The sequence below is a fragment of the Artibeus jamaicensis genome, unplaced genomic scaffold (genome assembly GCF_021234435.1).
Source record: "Artibeus jamaicensis isolate MK-2021 breed Jamaican fruit bat unplaced genomic scaffold, CSHL_Jam_final contig_311, whole genome shotgun sequence".
Taxonomy (NCBI): Eukaryota; Metazoa; Chordata; class Mammalia; order Chiroptera; family Phyllostomidae; genus Artibeus; species Artibeus jamaicensis.
The window spans coordinates 2,162,068-2,176,065 of record NW_026521717.1 but is presented as its reverse complement, the minus strand read 5'-3'; the positions used below and the strand labels follow the sequence as shown (position 1 = coordinate 2,176,065).

At 38.1% G+C, this 13,998-nt stretch overlaps 1 protein-coding gene across 4 annotated transcripts in view; it reads left to right on the top strand.

Moving 5' to 3' along the window:
- The first annotated feature begins 1,412 nt into the window (after nucleotides 1-1,412).
- The window catches only part of MET (MET proto-oncogene, receptor tyrosine kinase), a 163,782-nt gene continuing 151,196 nt past the window's right edge, over nucleotides 1,413-13,998 (top strand). For 2 of the 4 annotated variants that reach the window (XM_053662942.1, XM_053662938.1), the window contains exon 1: nucleotides 1,414-2,000. The gene's annotated coding sequence lies outside the window, so the exon portion shown is untranslated. Of the gene's footprint in view, nucleotides 2,001-2,073; nucleotides 2,109-3,196; nucleotides 3,349-13,998 lie in introns of those variants that run through there. The other 2 variants (XM_053662939.1, XM_053662941.1) reach the window with 2 other exon arrangements.

Here is a 13,998-nt window from a genome sequence, read left to right as displayed (position 1 = left end):
TGAGTAATAGTCATTGTTAAATTATGCTATCTGGTAATAAGAAATCTTTGGAGGAATGCATTGCTTATTTGGCCTTGCCAGGCTGCTGCCTCTTGGCATGATGTGAAGAACACCTGACTGGGATTTGAGAGCTGGAGTCTAACCTGTCTCCTCTTACTAGCAGCTGTGTGATCCTCTCAGGACCCTTAAACACTCAGTTTCCTCACTTGCAAAATGCTTCAACTCAGGGCTTTACTATTATGCAGAGAATTTTTCTTTTCTATAAAATTGAGGAATCATAAGGTAATCACTTTTGAGGACTTAAATCGCTCAGTGCAGTCCCTGGTAAAGTGGCACATGGTAAGCTCTCAGGAAAATGCTAACTATTCTTACTACATTTTTCTATATTTCAAGTATATATTATTGATTATATTATTACAGTTGTCCCAGTTTTCCCCCCTTTGCTCCCCTCCACCTGGTACCCTGCTTCATTCCAGCAATCCTCCCGCTGAGTTCATATCCATGGGTGGTGCATATAAATTCTTTGGCTTCTTCATTTCCTATACTATTCTTAACCTTCCCCTATCTATCTTGTACCTGCCAATTATGCTTTTTAACCCCTGCACCTTTTCCCCCCATTCTCTCCCTTCCCCTTCCAGCTGATAACCCTCCAAATGATCTCCATACCTATTTTTCAGTCTGTAGTAAATAATTCTTGAAACTGTATAGTAAATTGTTCATGACTGTAAGTGTCTAACAGATGCTATTATCTAAACGAACCCTTAGGAGAGTTGGAAAGGAGAACACTAAGTCCTAACAGACAGTGCTCTTCCACAGATCCTGTTACCTGTGGGGTTTTTTTCTCTCGAAGGTTAATGTCAATTTTATATTGACATGTGAGATATAAAAAGTTATCCTAACACAATTAGTCCTAATACAACTCAACAAGCCCTCAAACTTTTTTTAAATCATAAGATTTCAACATTCAAGAATTCAACTTTTGTTCTGTTTTGCTAGTTCATTAATGTTTGCCTGGTTATTTAATAAGCCTGTTTCCTGCTATGGAAAAAAAGAAACTGAGGTTTCCTCAGGGTTAAAGTCGTGTGTTGTTCTTTCTTCCAGAAACCCGAATTATTACCGTGTAGGGGATAATCGCTACATAATAAAATCATTGGACAATTCGTCCATCCACTCCTACCTCTGCCTCTGACAATGAATTCCTTGTTTATGTAGTTCCAAGTATTTCTCTACCCGGGTCAGTGCCTGGCTTTAACCGAGACGTGGGAGAGGCAAAGCCTCGTGTTCTTCCCGGCCGCAGAGCGCTGAGTGTGCTCGCCTGCTGACGCTGGACCTGAGAGTGCCAGGAGGGGGAGACTCGGTCCCGTTTGTCTGACGCTGTGCTAACCTCAAACTGCCCCAGCTCGGGGAGGAGAGAGCGCAGCTAGGACAAGAAAACTTCACCTAAAAAGTTTCACCTCTTGGGGGTCGAGGCGGGGGAGGCTGGGAGGAAACGCGACCCCCACGGGGCCAGGCCAGGCGTGCTGGCGGCAGGAAGGGCGGGGGCTGGTTTCCCCCTCTGGGTGGTGCCAGTCAGCACCTTATTATTCCTGGACCCACGGACGAAACCCCTGGACAGCACTCCAGACAGTCGAACACGTGCTGGGGCGGGCGGGAGGCCGAGTGCCTGGGTCCGGCGGCGGGCTGTGCCTCCTGCCTGAACGCGCCCGGGCAGCCGCGGGTCGCGCGCACCGATCCGGGCTGAGTCACCGACTAGTCAGTGTGCGGGTGAGAAGGGGCGGAGGGAGCGCCGCTGCTGGAGGAACAGAAGCTTGCTGGGCCCGGCTGCAGGTGACCCGAGGCTCTCCCCGAGGGCTGTGTGACGGCTTGCAGAGCCCTCCGGAGGGCAAGAACCAGAAGGGGGACAGCAGCTGACTTGCTTCGTGGAGGTGGGAACGCGCTGAACGCGCGGGTGGTCCCTACGCGGACTTACTTCTCTGCTGCGGTTCCTGGCCACCGCCAAGGTAAAACTACAAACCCTTCAGATCCCGCACCCCACCCCTCGCCCCTGCGCTTCTGCTCTCTTTGTTTCCAAAGGGATCTGACTACTCTTCTAGAGGGCAAGACCAGAGGTAGGTGAGAGTCTTTAGAAACTCAAGGAGTGTGGTTGGGGAGGAGGTCGAAACCAGAATGGGGCTTTTCCTTTTAGGGGTTCACTTCTGAAGGCCACCTATATGACTCAGAAGAGAGAGGCTCTGGGATAGGGGGTTATGTTTGTCTGTTTATGGCCAGGCAAGTTTCAAGGTTGTGATCTGACTCAGCCATTACAAAAGAAATCCAGTCACCCTGGCCCAAGGTGATAACAGCTGACAAGGTTCCAACCCAGAGGTTTCCTTATTCCGAACCCTGCTTTATCTGTTTTATGTGGGGGTCCTTCCAAGAGACAGATGTTTCTGTGAAGGACTGAAATCTTCATTTTTGGCAAATACACAGGACTTGTGATCCATCATTTTCAATTGTACCTTAGCTCTTTGCTGGGGCACTGTGGAGGACATCTATCTTATTAAGTAAAACAGATTATAACCAGAGGTCAGATACTCTGGCTAGTACTATATCCACCCCAATAATTAAAGCCCAGATGAAAGTATTTTCACTGACTATTGCCAATGCAGAATTTATAATGTACAGATTCACATTTCATACCTTTTATGTTCCAAAAGAGCCATTTATGAATTTGGCTGTTGAAGAGGGTTCCAGTGGTTCATGCAGAAATAGTTGCCCAATGTATTTTACCTCACAGTTTTGTGTTCAAAGGAGCCCTGGGGTAGAATGAAATATTGTCAACTCTCTTAGCCATATTAATCAGGATACTTTAATTGCCAAGTTAAGATGGTTAATCTATATGAGAAGATTGTAAAAACTGACATGGGAGAGAGTATAGACTATCTGGACCCTCTCCTGAATTTGAAGAAGACTGTTCACATTTTGTAGAGTTGGGTGGAGGTTATTCTGTCCTTTCCATCAGCCGGACACATGCATATTGCCATGCAAATGGATTCAGAAAAAAACATCATTTTCCTTTACAGCTAAATTATAGTTGATTAATGAATTTTTTTCTGTGTGAAGATGATCCAAAAATAATGTACATCATGTTTCTCTGTGCTACTGGGCCATAAATTGTGCTTTTATGTAAACTAAGTGTTGCTTGGATTATTTACAGGTACATAGCTTTCTTTTATAGCTCTAAGTGCATTGAGCTCTGTTTTAACATGTGAACTTCCATAACAGAAGAGATGTGAGGTGCTTTGGTTCCAATCATAGCCTGCAAGTCTGGTGTATTCAGACTTGAGTTTTTGAACTGCTGAACGACAGGTAAAATTTACGTCACTCCTAAGAAATTTTTGTAGTATCAAAAATGGGTCTGATTGCCTATAAAATATATTGTTGTTTTTACAAGTCTCTTTAAGTTTCATATTTACCAGTGCATAAGTCTATAATTATTAGACTTAAACATATTTTGATTTTTATGAAATTTATGGTATAAAAATGATATGCTCACCACTGCTTTTTCAAAGATTGCTTTGTTCTTAATAAATCAAAAATAGAGGTTTACATTAGATGTGCATTTCGTGCCTTCAGAATTAGTGGGTGAAATTTATCCGAGTGATAAAGATGTACAAGATTAGTTAAATCAGTCAATATGAAAGCACATAACTAGTGTTTTCATGATTTTTAAACCTATGACAAAAGAAAAACGACACTTTTCTTAGCAGGAAAAATACCCATCTTACAAATTCATTTTAAGACTGTCTAAGCATATGTTCCACTATAATCTTATATTTTTTAATTTGTTTTAAGGAGGATTATGCTAAGAAATGCATTTCAGAAATCACTTTCCTCAGCTGCTAGTAAAAAAAAAAAAACAGTCCAAAATAAATTTTCCTTTTACAAATCTATACAGTAATCTCAAATAAACTTTCTCACAAATGTGGTCTTCTCAAAATAAAATGAATAACTCAAAAAGGCTAATATTCTCTGAGGACACATGCCAGTCCGTAGGTGGATGCACCAATGCCTATGGTGACACACCTGTGATGAATACGTAGCTCCCTGCACCTTCAGAGCACCTCCCATCTCTCTGCCCCTTTCCTCCTCGTCGCTTTCCTTTAATTTGACCAGAGCTGCTTCCAAGCCCTTTTGTGCTCCCATTTCTCCACTCCATTTGAATGTTTCTTTATCACTGTCATTAGCCTTAATGCTTCTCACCAAAACCATCTCTGTTTTCTTTTCCCCCATTATTCCTAATATTTCCTTGGGCTGCTGTGTTTGTTTTGTTCATGGGATACCATATTTCCTAATTATCCTGCCTTAAGGGGAGAAAATATGCAGGAACTCAAGTGCCAGGGAGTTTACCTCACTGGTGTATGTTGAAACTATCGTCTGACTCTGAGCCCTCAGGACAGAATTTTTTCATGGGCTTTGCTCAGTGTAAAATAAATAGTCACTTCTTATTAATAAATGATGGATATACTGACTAATGTCAATTCAGCATCACTTTGACTTAGTAGACACTGAGTTGTTGCCAGGCTCACATTTTCCTCACCAAAAATAGCTAAGCACAGCATGTAAAGTATTATATGTGTTTAGGTCTAGGCAAACATTTTTTTAAAGGAAGGAATTAAATCTCTGCCCTGGAGGAATTTACAATCTAAATATACAGATATATAACACACATTTAAAATGGAATAAAGATCCACAATTATTAAGGGGACATCACACAAAAATGACATTGTTAGAATCAACCCATTTGCTATTAATTAGAATTTTGTTTTTCAGTCAGAATATTGGAACCTAAAGACCTCTTAATATTTTCAAGCTGCTCTGAGTATATCATCTTTCTGATACTATAAACAACCTTACAATATAGGCAATATCTTAACTTCCCTGTGTTACAGACAACAGAACAATGTGCAAGAGCCTAGCTCCCCTGCTATCTGAACAGCACTGTACAGTCTCTACTTAATCAATAAAGGTTAACTATGTGAAGCATGTCCACTGAGTAGGTTGGGATCCTTAGGTTAGTGATAAATGACGAATATACATTTCTTATCTCTCGGGTTTTTCTCACCTTCTCTTTCTCCAGCTCTTTTTCTCACTTTCTTTTTTGTAGTAATGCATACCAAGAAGAGCTTCATTCATATGTGTGGGGCACTATCCTATTATCAGATTAAAAGTTGTGAATAATTTTGTAATCTACTCTCCTATCAGAAAGCTCATTCTCAGATATCTCTTCAGCTGTGTTTAACAGTTAGTATATTCCTCTTGGTATTTATTTCAATAAAAACATTCAGTAAAAGATGACTTGTTTCTAAGAGACAAAATGAAAAAAGTATTTTATAAGCTGTATAATGTATTGATAATTGAGAGAAAAATCATACATGTGACATTTGTAGTGGGACGTGTAAACACAGTGCAATTTTTTAAAAAAGAACGAAACAGTTAACTAGCTAATCACATCCCAGGTATACATATTTTTCCTGTGATGCTGTGAATTTCTGCAAGTATGTTTATGAAGGATATTCCTGTTGTTTTCAATTTCTGTTATAGCTATGGGGTCCATAGAAATTATATGAGAGCTTATGAGCCACATAAATTATATAATGTTCTATAGGATTTGAAAATGTATTTCTCTAAATATAACAAAAGATTATTATGAAATATGGTGAGAGCAATTATGAAATGTGGTCAGAGAACCACAGGTTTTAGCAAAGGCTAAATTTCTGTACTCCAAAAATGTGATTAAGGATTTAGTCGTTTGTGATAATTTATTGTGCACCTACTAGGCATAACTCCAGATTCTGGAAATGCAGCAGAGAATAAAATAGACAAAAATCTCTGACCTCATGAGGCTCTGTTTTATATTTAGGAAGGCAAACAATAAATAAAATGCATAAATAAAATGTGTTGTATATGAGGTAGTGATAAGAGCTATAAGGAAGCATAAAATGGTAAAGGGGAGTAAGAACTATCAGGGATAAGAGGAGACAGGGTGGTAATTGAAGAATTTAGTAGTGGGATCAAAGAAGGCCTCACTGCAAAGGTGGCCTTTGAGGCAGCACCCAGAGGAGATAAGAGAACAACCCACGTGGTTATCTGGAGCAGGGCTTCTACTTGGCACTCCTCAAGAGTGCCATTCTCATTCTGTTTTCTCTGGAATTATGCAATCCACAGCCTGCATGGTTGTGCATGGAGCCTCTGGTTTTTTCTGGAAAGTACCTGGACAATACCTACCCTAGTTCTGTACAGTCTCAAAACTGAAGATGAAATTGTGGTCCATGTTCTTTGGTTTATGGGGTATGGGAGAAGAGAACCCATGGTATTTTCTTCCATTCACCTGATCCCATCCCTGTACCCCATCCTTGATCAGGGATATTGCTCCATTTGGACACTCTTCCTTCTTATTTTCTACACTGTGAGCCTGGCCCAAAGGGATTTGTTGAGACCAATACCCATGGCCTTTGTTACGGATCTCTTTCCCCCTATAATATAAACCTGGAGAAAGCAAGGGAGGCAATTTTTTGTGATATATATAGCTTGTTTGCCATGCACTCCTTTCTTTCCTTTTTTTTCTCACCTTCCTTACCCTTTTCAGTGCTAAACCACTGTGTTGGATTTTCATCATCTTTTCTTCCTTCTTCCTTATCCCCCATCTCTATCCTGTATCAAAATTTGCAAACAGTTAACCTAAATAAGTAAACTAACCTTTTTACTAGGAACCAACAACCTGCTCAGAAAAACTCCTAAGAGGGGGCAGCAACTGCTTGGCATCATTAGAGTTGTCATGAGGCCCAATGTGTGGTGTGTGCCCATGTGGTGCTGTCTTTCAAATTTTCAAAAGAAGCTAGAAATTTCTCAATAGTAAAATGTTGACTCACCATGTTTAAAACTGTGCAACTAAAGAGACAAAATGTCTTTGGCTCCTGGTGGTCCTGTTTGCAGTCTTGGCCACTGCTGTACCTGCCAAGTGATCCCCTGTGTGACCTTCAGGTAGTGTGTCACCTTTAGCACCATACTTGACCAAAGAGCCCTAGGACCACTTCTGCAAAGTAATTTATCTTCCAGAGTTCTCTGACTTTTTTTCCTCTCCAGTATATGAATTTAGCAATTTAAAAAAGAAAAATATATTTTATAATCCTTATATTGACACCTACTTATTTTTCTAAATTCATCAGCTCTATATATTTATAAACTAAAGGGCAACCTAGCTATTTTATCCTTAAACTGAAGCAATCATTTTCTGAAATCTCAATTCATCATAACTTTGTGTGTATATTTCATATTTCATTTTGAACTTCTCATTCAGAATAAACCCTCTCTTTGGAATACTGGCACTTAATTTGTTTTGTTTTGTTTTAGATCTGCCTGAACTTCATCAGTTGTTATTCCTGTACCATTGAAATTCAAAACGCACACTGTGTTGGTTTCAAGTGCCCTTTAAAAGGCATCAGATTAGTGTTGCAATCTATTTTTCCAAAGGAATAAAGGCTCACGGATTATGCTCTAATTTGTTTCCTTTAATCCTAAAAACTTGGTGAAATACCCAGGCTAGTGGCCTTCCGGAAGGCCATTGTGTTAGAACAGGAGATTATGTACCGTATTTCTTCCTACTATTTTAATACAAATATAACAATATATCATGAAACAGTGCATATATTGAGGTCAGTGGCCTTTTCCTATTTGAAATGATCTTATATTCCCTGATAGTTGGAAATCTGAGATAGCATCTATAATCTCACGTCCAGCTTTAAACTTGTATGTAAAAAAAAATTGACTTGGAGGAATTAAAAAGTACTCCGATTGTGCAATAAGGCCATAGGATTGTTTTGGTTTTTAATATTTTATTTAATATCAGGAAGAGCATTCAAAGCTGGAGACCTTTAAAATAATGTAGTTTTCACAAGTCAGAGAAAGAGAGAAGTTAGTTTGGTTAGCAGAAGGCAGGTTGCCTCCTTTTGAGGCCTAATCATATGTGAAAGGAAAACTCAGCCAAGTTTTGGGTCCATAACACAATACTATCTTTAAAAATAAATTCTGGGTTTCCTCCACACTAACATGTTTAGACCGGCATTTTAGTTCTTAAAAATTAAACCTAGGGGTCTTTTAAAAGAAATTTAATCCATGTGTTTTTGATTCACTAAATCCTAAATCATTACCCATAAACTGAATGTCTCTCTAAACTCTTTGATGTCTAAGAAATCTTTGAAACCATGTAAGGCCCTTTTGTTCCAGAAAAATAGGAAGTTGGTTTTTACTAAGGGTCAGTAAACAGCATCTTCAAAAATCTGAAATCTAAAATCCTGTAACTATAACAGAATGGATGTTTGAATGTGTACTAATGCATTTTTCTGATGTAATATAAAAAATATCAGTTTTTTAAAGATAAGTGCTACTCCATTATAATCCTTATTAACCCCAAAGGCATTATTTTGTCACAATTTCTCCTTGAATTCTAATATGAAATAAAGTCCAAATATTTATTATAAGTTTATCCTGGCATACAGTAGGTACTCAGTAAGTAGGTTGTTGAATGTTAAATGAATGACATTTTCTTCTATCCAGAACCTTCCAGCTAATGTCATTCTTTCTATTCAATATCATATTCATGTATCATGTCTTGGAATGAAATCTATTCTGAGTCAGCAACTTGGTCTGACAATTTTTTTAAATAAGTCATCTAACTAAATATATGCTATTTATTGAAATTCATTCTGTACCATGAAGCAACTGCCCTGCAAAGAGTGCTGAAAATAGGATGGAATTTCTAGGCTAATTTGACTAAGTATTTGGTTGTTACCATATGCTTTCTGAAAATTGATTTTTCCCCTTCTACTATTTCTGCCATCCTTCCTCCCACCTTGAAATGCTTACTTTTGAAAAACTATGTAAGGAAAAGGCAGGTCATTTGTATCTACAAGCAAGAACAGCAAATTCAAATAAGCTTAGAAAACATAATGCTATAATCATAAATTGTCATAAAGAATACTTAACAATAATAGTGGTGTTGGGGTTTTCTCCAAATTACATGGATGACACATCTTTGAACTCTATTGTGTAGAGAAAAACACCCTCTTACTCTAGTTATATTTCCTGTTTGTGAGTCTGTGCTCTCTGGTAACTACACTTCCCATATGGACTTGGCCCAAATATGTAGCTTTAAGTGCAGTCAATACACATGACTAGAGTATTAAAGCTATGGAAACAGCTACTCCTTTTGTCTAAAAGAAGCAGACAATTTGGAAGGCATAGTACTGAAAGATGGACATTGAGACCTTTTAATTATGTTTTTTAATTACTTACCATATTTGGTTCCCAGAAAACCTTCCCTGATCAAAAGTGTCTTGTTTCTGTGTGACATTGGGGTGCCAGAATTTGGCAATTTCTTATATCTTGGTGGGGAGATACAGGAAAATTGTATTACTGTGTTCTTGAAATGGAGATTCTCTTAGGTAAAACTGAAGGTTTGCCAAATACATATGTCATCATTAAAGCTTGTTTTGAAATTTAATTATAGATAGCACTATATAAGGAGTAACTTACTTATATAGTTTTGACATTTACATGCTTAATTTTTATTTCAGTGGGTAACCGGAGAATCAGTGATAATTGTATATTAATCTGTTTGCACACATTTATATTTAGATGATTTTTTAACTTCAATTAAAAGGTCTCACAATTTAAGGAATATGTAGTCAAATGCCTATATATACATTTGAGAAAATTTAGTTCACTTTTAGAAAATTTTTTGTGATAATTCTCATGCCACAGATATAGAAAATAAATAATGAAAGAGAAGACCTGGAGGTTTTGATGGGGTATTGGACCCATTAGGTTAAGGGAGGGGAGAGATAGGTGGATACACTATAGACTCATGGGCTTGGATACATTGCAAGTCAGGAATAGAGTGTCCCATTAGGAATCAGCCTGCTGTCTTACAATTAGGGAAAAGACTAGTCAAAACTGAGCAGGGAATCAAGAGAAGCTCACAGTAGAATGGGAGTGCATATGTCAAGCAAAGTCTGAACTTCCTCCATCTCTGTCACAGGTGGTTTGATTCTAGGAGCTAGCCAAGCGTGTCAAACTCATTTTCACCAGGGGCCACATCACCTTCACAGTAGCCTTTAGAGGGCAGAATGTAATTTTAGGACTGAATGAATGTAACTACTCCTTAACTAGGGGCTAGGAGCTCAGCACTGCCGCTGGGTAGAAAGAATATGCCTGGCCAAATAAAACAAGGTGGAGGCTGGATTCGGCCCGTAGTCCTTGTGTTTGCCACCTGTGAGCTAGACTATCGTCTATCTAGTCCTAAAGCAGGCCTCTTAGTTTACCCTACCCTCAAGTATCAGTAAGAATAGCAGGAATATATAGCAGAAGCAGGAAGAACTTTTATTTTGGGAGTTGGAAGTGTGCCCTAAGTCCTCTATTAGCTACTCACAAACTCTAAATGAATTCTATGTTTTCAGAGGAAATCACAGTATTAAAAGAAAAAGCAAACAAACATAAATTTTTACACCATTTTCATGACTAATGAAATTTCCTACCATATCAGTGATTATAATGCATCTATTACTGTTAGGACCAAAAGTTATGTCTCTAAAAACTATATCCTTAATTGCTTTCCATTGGGTTATCATCTACTGTGGATGTATATTAGCTTTTCTTGTGTATATTATCTTGAGGCGATTTCTACAAGCCTTGATTATACACAGTTCATACTGGAGTGTGCATAGAAATTGCATTTTTCATTTTCTAAACATGAACTCAGACAGTGGTCTGTAGATTTGAGGAAAACTCATACTAAGGCTTGCCTTCACTTCTATCTTTTTGCTCTGCTGAGAGTCTTAGGTAAGAAGCTGTCATCTGACTGGCCTCACATTCAGGCAGAATCACTCTAGCTCCTACTGATGATTATACTATCCAAAGTGAGGTTGTGGTCAGATTACTATCTAGTTAAGACGAAGACAGTAGACAAATAGAATTATTTAGGGCCTATGTGAGCCTTTGGGCTTAAAATATTACCCCAGCTATTTGTTTTAATTGAGTGTAAAACAGTACAAAAAAATTTTAACTATTACTGAGTTATAATAAAAAAGCAGCCAAAGCAAAGTTTGTTGACAGGAAAAAAGCTTCCTCCAAATAGAAATGAATATGGATTTTGGACTTTTCAAGAAGTGACCTTCTATCATGTCAGAATTAAGATAGTTCTAGATTCTATTTCATTCTCTCTAACAATATTTATTCAGTTAAATATGTACATCAAGGTCCAATGATTATAAGCATTCTTCAATTCTTCAAAGAGCTTATAAAAATTGCTCTTTAAATCACCAGGAAAAGTGCAGATAAGACCTAAGACAGTTTCCTTAACAACAATGAAGGCAACAGCCCTTGAATCTGTATCATAAGTTGATTAATTACTTCCCAAGTGTTATTAAAGGTTCTGAGTGAATAACTACATTGTTTAGGATCAAGATTCTCCAACAATTTCTAAATGGGTTGTCATTTTCAGAGCTAGAAGATCAATATATCTGATTCATTCATTTAGTATCTTTAGACTGTTGGTTTTATTGAAAAGAGAGCAGGGTATCTCCTTCAGTATATTTTCTTTTCACCAAAGTTATTTTTTGCAGATTTCAATAAAACTAGTTTTGAAATGAAAATAATCAAATGCTGACACTTCTTCTTAATAAAGGCTTATAGATCTGCTGAATTATTATAAACATTACAAGGAATTCACTGCAGAGGTCAGGATTATGGAACCACTTAAGACAGATTCTCAAATCTGCCTTGTGGACCACTTAGACACACTCAACAGGAACAGGTATTAGAATGATGCCATTTTACCTTATTTGAAATTGTGTTATTGTTTTGGTCATTTTCCATTTTCTCCTTCCAATTACGATAATTGCAAACTTTCACCATTCTCTCAAGCTCTTGAATCTCTGTGGCTTCTCTTATTTTCAGTACAATATTTTTTTATGTTTTAGAGAATAAACAAAAGACTAAGTGATTTTCATGTCACCCTTTATTACTTCCCTGCTTCTGTCCCAGATGATGAAATGGTCTTTTCAATGAATGGTATTGATCCCACTTTCTCTCACATCTTTGGACACTTTGCTCCATCTGTCCCATCTTCCTACCAAATCCTTCCCATCTTTTAAAATCTCATTCATCTTTTTTCATTCAGCCCTTACTCAACTTCTTCCAGAAAGAAAGAAAATGCATATGTCCATAGAATCCTTAATACACAATTACCTTAAGTATTCATTCCTAATTCTATCTTACCCTTTTAATGAAGAATTCTTGAAAATAAATCTTTAACTCATTCCCTCTATTATCATTTATTCCTTAACTCATTCTACTCAAACAATCTGCTTCACACTTCCAAGAACCTGACCTCGTGGTAATCACCAATAACCTCCTTGCCGTCAAATATGACTGATACTTTTTATCCCACTTCACCCTTCTAAAATTTGATACTATACATTGCACTCTTCCCTTATTGAAATTTCTCCTTAAGTTTTGGAAATACCACTCAATTTTTTCACCTTTAGAATATAAAGGTTAGATTCTGGGTTCTATCTGAATTCCTCCTTTCTACTAACTGAACATGCCCAGGGGTGGTCTCATTTATCTCTCTGACCTCAAATGCATTGAGGGATCAGTGGCTTATAGGTTGTTATCTCTGACTCCCCCTTTACTCTAGACCACCATGACAATGTTATTAAGTATCCTGTAGACATTTCCACTTGCATGACCAACAGATACCTCAGAGTTATTAAATGACATATCATTTTTGCTTCAAAATGTTTTTTTCCTATTTTCCTTACCATTTATGGCACCCAAATTATACATCTCTTAGCCATCCTTGACTTCTCAGTCTCCCTTATAATAAAAATCTATGTTAAATCATTATCGCATAAATTTTATCTTTTTTTTTAAAGATTTTTTAAATTTATTTATCTACAGAGGGGAAGGGAAGGAGAGTGGGAGAGAAACATCAATGTATGGTTGCCTTTTGTGCATCTCCTACTGGGAACTGGCCTGCAGGGAACAGGTCTGCAACCCAGGCATGTGCCCTGACTGGGAATCGAACCGCGATTGTCTGGTTCGCAGGCCCGCGCTCAATCCACTGAGCTACACCAGCCAGGGCTAAATTTTATCTTTTAAATATCTTTCTAGTCTCATTCTTTCTTTCTATCATATCCATACCTCCAGAGTCTTTGTTCAGGGTTATTCTTTCATGAATTAATTAATTCCATTATCCATTCTTCAATACCAACTGTCATTTGATGGCACTATGCTAGAGACTGAAAACTGAGCTTACAGTCTAGTGGGAGACACAGATAAGTAAAGTAGAACACAATGTGAAGAGGTCTTGATAAGGGGAAGGCAGGTTTGTCGTATGAGTATATGAAAGAGTTCCTAATCTGTTACCAGAGGGCAAGAGAGGCATCAGAGAAGGCTTCCCAAGAGAAGTGTTCCAAAGATGAGAATGAAGGACAATAAGAGTTAACTACATTATGGTGAGAACAAGAGTGTTCTATAGAGAGGTATCAACACATGCAAAGACTCATGCAATGTGCTCACCCACATGAGCACATGAGCACATGGCTTGCTTCAACAACTCGAAGAAGGGCAGGGTAACTACAAGCTAGATTTCTAGGGGGATGATGGCAAGAGGCAAAGCTGTAGAGTTAGGAAGAAGCCACATTACACACAGGTTTTAAGCTGTGCTAAGGAGTTGAATTGTTCTTAAACAGAAAAGCAACAATTGTGTCACTTTCTGATTATGTCACAGTCTGATTATACATTGTTTTTTTAGAAAGTTATCTCTGGTACATTGGGGAACTGATGATTAGGAGCAAGAATAATGAAGAAAGGCCTGACCCATGTGGCTCAGTTGGTTGGGCATCATCCCACAAAGAAAAAGCCTGCCAGTTTGGTTCCCAGTCAGGGCACATGCCT